The sequence below is a fragment of the Bison bison genome, unplaced genomic scaffold, assembly GCF_000754665.1.
Source record: "Bison bison bison isolate TAMUID 2011002044 unplaced genomic scaffold, Bison_UMD1.0 scf7180017864329, whole genome shotgun sequence".
NCBI classification, from domain to species: domain Eukaryota; kingdom Metazoa; phylum Chordata; class Mammalia; order Artiodactyla; family Bovidae; genus Bison; species Bison bison.
The window spans coordinates 7,033,414-7,040,211 of NW_011494901.1; positions in this window are offsets into that span (position 1 = coordinate 7,033,414).

Below are 6,798 nucleotides of genomic sequence, written 5' to 3' on the forward strand. Positions count from 1 at the left end.
GGCGGTGGTGGACACTTTTTTAGGCTCACTTGTTCAGTCACGCTGTGGGGAGGGAGGGACGCTGCAAACAAATAACACTGGTGTGTGCTTGCAGTGTCTCAACCACACTGGGCCTGACCCCGCTCACGGCGCATGTGCCCTCCCTGCCCACACTGGTCAGGCTCTAGGTTCCTCTGCCGGGAACCGTCCAAGGCCAGCCCTGAGCTGCATGCACCTCCCAGGTCTAAGCTGCTCAGGTTCAGGCACTCGGGTGGTCCTCAGAGGTGCAGACTCTGTTGGGCCTGCGTTTTGTGCCCTTCCCAGGTCCGAGCAGCTCAGGTGATGAGGTGTTTGGTGAAAGCAGTTGCTGAGACTTATTGCCTCCCCTGTCTCTGCTGCTCGGTTTTCTGGGTGTACGATTGACGCACCTTCTCAGGCGGATGTTGACCGTCCAGAAACCCAAGAAGTCTTAGCAAAGAAGCCTGCTTGCAGTTTGGTAGATAATGCCTCTCTGGGGCTGCAATTGCCCCCTTCTGGCTCTGCCTGTCACCGGAGGGGGATGGTCTGAAGCCAGCTATCTTTGTTCAGTCCTTTGTTCTGTGAGCTGGGCTGAGGGTATCTTAGGTTAGGGATTTTTGCATGGTAGCTATCCCACAATCTGGTTTGCTAGCCCAAGTTAGTTCCCTCAGATTGCCCTTGGGGCATTCAGGCCCAGTCCTTACTCTAAGCAGTGCAGCCTGTGCCTCTCTGCCCAGCCTCCACTTACTAGTGGCCAGTGCAGGCATCTGCACTGCTTCTCTGCTGGGGGAGTTACCACTGGGCACATAATCTGTGGGTTGTAATTATTCATTTATTTTTCCTCCCAGTTATGTTGTCCTCTGTGGTTCCAAGGCTCGCCACAGACTTGGCAGTGAGAGTGTTTCCTGGTGTTTGGAAACTTCTCTCTTTTTTAAGACTCCCTTGCTGGGACGGAGCTCCATCCCTACCTCTTTTGTCTCTCTTTTTGTCTTTTATACTTTTTCCTACCTCCTTTCAAAGATAATGGGCTGCTTTTCTGGGTGCCTGATGTCCTCTGCCAGCCTTCAGAAGTTGTTTTGTGGAATTTACTCAGCGTTTAAATGTTCTTTTGATGAACTTGTTGAGGAGAAAGTGGTCTCCCCGTCCTATTCCGCTGCTATCTTAGGATCACCTCCTCTGGAAATCTCTTTAAATACCCATGCATCACAGATGAAAATGTCTTTTCTGTTTTCATCTCCAGAGCAAGATTTATCAAGGGTGCTGCTGCTGCTGCTAAATCACTTCAGTCGTGTCCGACTCTGTGTTGACCCCATAGATGGCAGCCTACCAGGCTTCCCGTCCCTGGGATTCTCCAGGCAAGAACACTGGAGTGGGTTGCTAATTTCCTTATCCAATGCATGAAAGTGAATAGTGAAAGTGAAGTCGCTCAGTCATGTCCGACTCTAGCGATCCCATGGACTGCAGCCTACCAGGCTTCTCCGTCCATGGGGTTTTCCTGGCAAGAGTGCTGGAGTGGGGTGCAATGACACATTTGTATATGTTTTCACCGCTCTTTCTGCCTCTTGTCTGCAGCACTAAAGCTACTTGTTTGGGCCATTTCCCCATAATGTTCCAAGCTAATGCATTCTAAATTCAAGCCCTGGATTTTCTTTGTAAACTTTGTGAGTCTTTAGGCTAGAAGAAAAGACTTAGACTTATAAAAAGGATAATATTTCTACTGTGAATAATTGGAACAGGGTCTTTTGGAATATGTCATATCTTTCATACTGAAAGCTACTTATCCCAAGATGAGGCAGAATAATTTGAAAATGGAATTAGTTTTGACCATTTTCAAAATCATTAATATCATCTAAGAAGGTGAAAGAGGAGAGTGAAAAGTTGGCTTAAAGCTCAACATTCAGAAAACAAAGAACATGGCATCCGGTCCCATCACTTCATGGGAAATAGATGGGGAAACAGTGGAAACAGTGTCAGACTTAATCTTTTTGGGCTCCAAAATCACTGCAGATGGTGACTGCAGCCATGAAATTAAAAGACGCTTACTCCTTGGAAGGAAAGTTATGACCAACCTAGATACCATATTCAAAAGCAGAGACATTATTTTGCCAACAAAGGTCCATATAGCCAAGGCTATGGTTTTTCCTGTGGTCATGTATGGATGTGAGAGTTGGACTGGAAGAAGGCTGAAAGCCGAAGGATTGATGCTTTTGAACTGTAGTGTTGGAGAAGACTGTTGAGAGTCCCTTGGACTGCAAGGAGATCCAACCAGTCCATTCTGAAGGAGATCAGCCCTGGGATTTCTTTGGAAGGAATGATGCTAAAGCTGAAACTCCAGTACTTTGGCCACCTCATGCGAAGAGTTGACTCATTGGAAAAGACTCTGATGCTGGGAGGGATTGGGGGCAGGAGGAGAAGGGGACAACAGAGGATGAGATGGCTGGATGGCATCACTGACTTGATGGACGTGAGTCTGAGTGAACTCCGGGAGTTGGTGATGGACAGGGAGGCCTGGAGTGCTGCGATTCATGGGGTCGCGAAGAGTCGGACACGACCGAGTGACTGAACTAAAGACCAGAAGGTAAGTTTTTTTGTAGCATCAATCATAGAGCTTGTGATTTTCTGCATGCAGTAATCATTCTGTTTCAACAGTTTTCAAATATAGTAGTAGAGCATTTTAACTTCACCCCATTCTTCCAAAGGTAACTTGTAAATATCATTAACATAATGTTACAAATGAAAAAATTATGGCTCATAGAATTTAAGAAATTTTTAAGATCTAGCTAAATATCAGATATAGTTCTTTGACCATGAGATACTTCTTTTAATAATTAAAACTAATCATGTAAATGAAAATAAAACTTAAATATAATTTACACTGATATGTAAATAAATGTAAATATTAAATGCTATAAATCATCATTTGTTTAGTTCAAACAGGAATGTGAAGAACATTTCCTGGGATAACTGCTGTGCATAATAAGGGTCTCTGTGACTTCATTAAAAGTAAAATTGGAGATGACTCTTCGTCACTTTAATTGGTTAATTTATTTGTATTTTTGCATAAAACATCAGTTGTTCCTACTGCTGGGTCCATAAATAGAAAAATAAATGAAATGCCTTTGTGTGTTCTCCACAGTGTGATGGATATATTCATACATGTTTCCTCAATCAGTTTTTATAACAACCTGTGAGGTAGACACTGTGAGGTTCTCACTTGACTAGAGGAAACAAGGATGGAAGCTGCAAAGAAGTGAACCCCAGATAAAGAAGTTGCAAGTAGGAGAAAACAAGATTCTTTTCTGGTCTTTCTGATTCTCAAAATGACATACTTAACCACTGGGATTGTGATTTTCAACATTTTGCGGAAGAATCTGTGAGATTATATTTTATAGGGGAATTGGAGAGAGAACAAAAAGGCTAAGGGAACACAAAAATAAAATGGATCTACAAAGAAAGCAGCACCATATGTCATTGTTGCTATTGTTGTTCAGTTACTCAGTCATGTCCAACTGTTTGTGACCCCATGGACTGCAGCATGCCGGGCTTCCCTGTCCTCCACCATCTCCTGGAGCTTGCTAAAATTCATTAATTAATTAATATTTGAGGATTAAGAAAAGCTATATTGTGTGTGTATGTATGGATGTTCCTGTGTGTCTGTTGTATTTGCTTGATATACACTTGCCTCTAAAGTTATTAAAGTAATTCAAGTCATCATGGTCATATCAAAAGAGTTTACTAGTTAAACATTGTTTATTATGACATAGAGCAGAGTTAAAAATTTGAAGCACAGTCAGTATTCATTAAGTTTAATTAATGATTATTCAGTCAGTTCAGTTCAGTCGTTCAGTCATGTCCAACTCTTTGTGACCCCATGAATTGCAGCATGCCAGGCATCCCTGTCCATCACCATCTCCTGGAGTTCACTCAAACTCACGTCCATCGAGTCAGTGATGCCATCCAGTCATCTCATCTTCTGTCGTCCCCTTCTCCTCCTGCCCCCAATTCCTCCCAGGATCAGAGTCTTTTCCAATGAGTCAACTCTTCGCATGAGGTGGCCAAAGTACTGGAGTTTCAGCTTTAGCATCATTCCTTCCAAAGAACACCCAGGGCTGATCTCCTTTTGATTATTATTAAGACTAAAAGTAGTCTTTACAATTTTTAATCCTGTGCAAAAAATGAAATAATACTATCCACATAGGTTGCTATCATGCCATGATGATGTCAGCCATTGAAAGTATGTTTGTTAGCACTATAAATTTACTGGAATTAGGCAATGCATTGATTGTTCGATTACAGTTAACTGTGTCCTTTCATTTCCTTCTCATCAACATTGCTCTGTAAAATTTATGCCAACTATTACAGTTAGTCTTGTCCTGGGGTTCCCTTATCTGTCCTCCTTCACTTTCCTGAACCTAAACCTGCTTCATACAAGTCACACAAAAACCTCTATTAGAGTTGTATCCAGCATTCCCTCTTTCTCAAATGCTTCTTTATCCTTCCACTAGTACTCCCAGTTACTTTCCCTGGTTTCTCTTTTTCTAAGATTAAAAGGAGAACTCTTAAACTTTGATTGCATAGACTTTGCATCCATTTTCTATTTCATTTTTCAGGCTTAGTTGCCATTACACATGAGACCTACTGCTTCTACTAAGGCCCTACGTCATCTCACATGATTTGGTGTGTACAGACCCCCTCTTGCCTCTGTGTTCACGAAGTTACTCTGACTCTAAGCATTGTCTTCCCCCAGAAAAGAATCTGAGTAATTTTTCAAGATATCAGAAGCTGTTTTCTCCTTGCAACAGGATCTGCGGGGTTCCACTCAAGATTCAATAGGTGAGACAGGCCTCCTACTATGATGCAAGGGGAAGTGGGGATTCCTCTTGAGTTGAAGCAGGGAATGAGCCCTCATCTCCCAATGAGGTGGGAAACACGGGACTCTTCTCGACTTGTGGCAGGAAACACAGATTTCATCTCGAGTTGTGACGGGGATCTCTGGGCCCCCTTGTGTTGTATGAAGGGAGTCATGCCTCCTCTCGAGTCTGGAGAGGGAACTCGGGATTGCTCTCTAGGCGCTGTAGGAGAAAAGGGCCTCATCTCGCGTTGATGGGAGAATCTCCTGGTATTTCTCCAGTTGCAGCGGGAGGCTTGGGATTCCTCTCCAGGGACCACGGGGAACTCAGGGAGCCTCTCGTGTTGCCTCAGGGGAGTCAATTCTCTATTCGAGTTACGAGGGGGAGTGCGGGATTGCTCTGGAGTCATGACAGGGGAATCCGGCCTCAATTTGCATGGAAGGTGGAATGTCAAGGTGTTTCTCCAGGTGCCACAGGAAGTTTGGGTTCCCTCGAGTTGCGATGGGGAGCTGAGCGAGTCTCTCATCTTGTTTCTGGGAAGTCATGAGTCCTTTGGAGCTGTGAGGGGCCTCTCGGGATTCGTCTCGAGTTGTTGCAGGGGACTAGGGCCTCACCTGGAGTTGAGGCAGGAAACTCAGGGTTCCTCTCCAGTTCTGACATGGATCTTGGGGTTCCTATGGAGATTCCACTGGGGAGTCAGATGTTGTCTCGTGTTGAGGCATGGAACTCTGCTTCCCTCTCGAGGTGTCAAAGGGGAGTCAGGCCTTCTATTGAGCTAAGGTAGGCATCTGGGGCTGTTTCTTGTGGTGTCACGGGGCTCTCAGTCCTCCCTTCGTGTTGTGAGTTGATGCCCAGGGTTACATTCGAGTCGTTGCAGGGGAATTAGGCATTGTCTCGAGTGAATGGGGACATCGGGATCTTTTCGAATTGTGGCATGACCCCTGGAGTTCCTCTGGTGTTTCAAGTTGAGACAAACCTCCTCTTGAGATGCGAGAGGAACGTCGGGATTCCTTTGCAGACGAAGCAGGGGCAGGGACCCTCATCTCGAGATGAGGAGGGTAAAACGGGGCTCTTCTTGAGGTGTGGCAAGAAACTCGGTGTTCCTCTTGAGTGGGGATGGGTATCTCGGGGAACTTCCTGAGTTGCATAAAGGCTGTCAAGTATCCTTTCGCATTTCAAGAGGGAATGTGGGATTCCTCTCAAGACACTGCTCTGGAAAAGGGCCTCATCTAGCATTGAGGGGAGAATCTCGTGGTTTTTCTCGAGTTGTGGTGGGAAGATTTGGGTTCCTCTCACGAACAAAACTGTATTAACAACAGTTATAGGTTAAGAAAATATGTTGGAATCTAATAAAGTCTACTTTAGATAAGGAAGACAGTAATGTACCTGTGTATTCTCCCCTTTTAATTTTTTTTATTTGTAACTTTAGTGTGTGATGTGTTTGTTTGACTATGTCTTGTGTCTGTGGATTATAAAGAATACTTGTAGTATGTATAATAGGAAAAGATTGTAAAAATTGTTTAAAGTGTCTAGAAATATAGGAGAAGGGAATATAAACAATTCTAGAGGTAACTCTAGTTTGATGTAAGAAATTGTTTTTGTAATTTATTTTGCACCAAACAGAGTTCCTCTCGTGCCTCTTGAGAAAGTGAACGAGGGCTATTTAAATCAGGATCCCCTTTTAGAGTATTAAATAGGTTATTCAGTTGATAATTAACAATGCCTAAAGAAGGTCTAATCCAATTAATATCACCTAAGAGATTTGAAAATCATATAAGGCTTATCAGTACGGATCTGAGTTAGTTGGGGAGTAATGCATTGCCTATTAACAATGAACCCCAAGTAATAGTAAGGTGTAGAGGTTTGAAATTATTTAAATTTTATTTTATTTTTAATCTTTACATAATTGTATTAGTTTTGCCAAATATCAAAATGAATCCACCACAGGTAT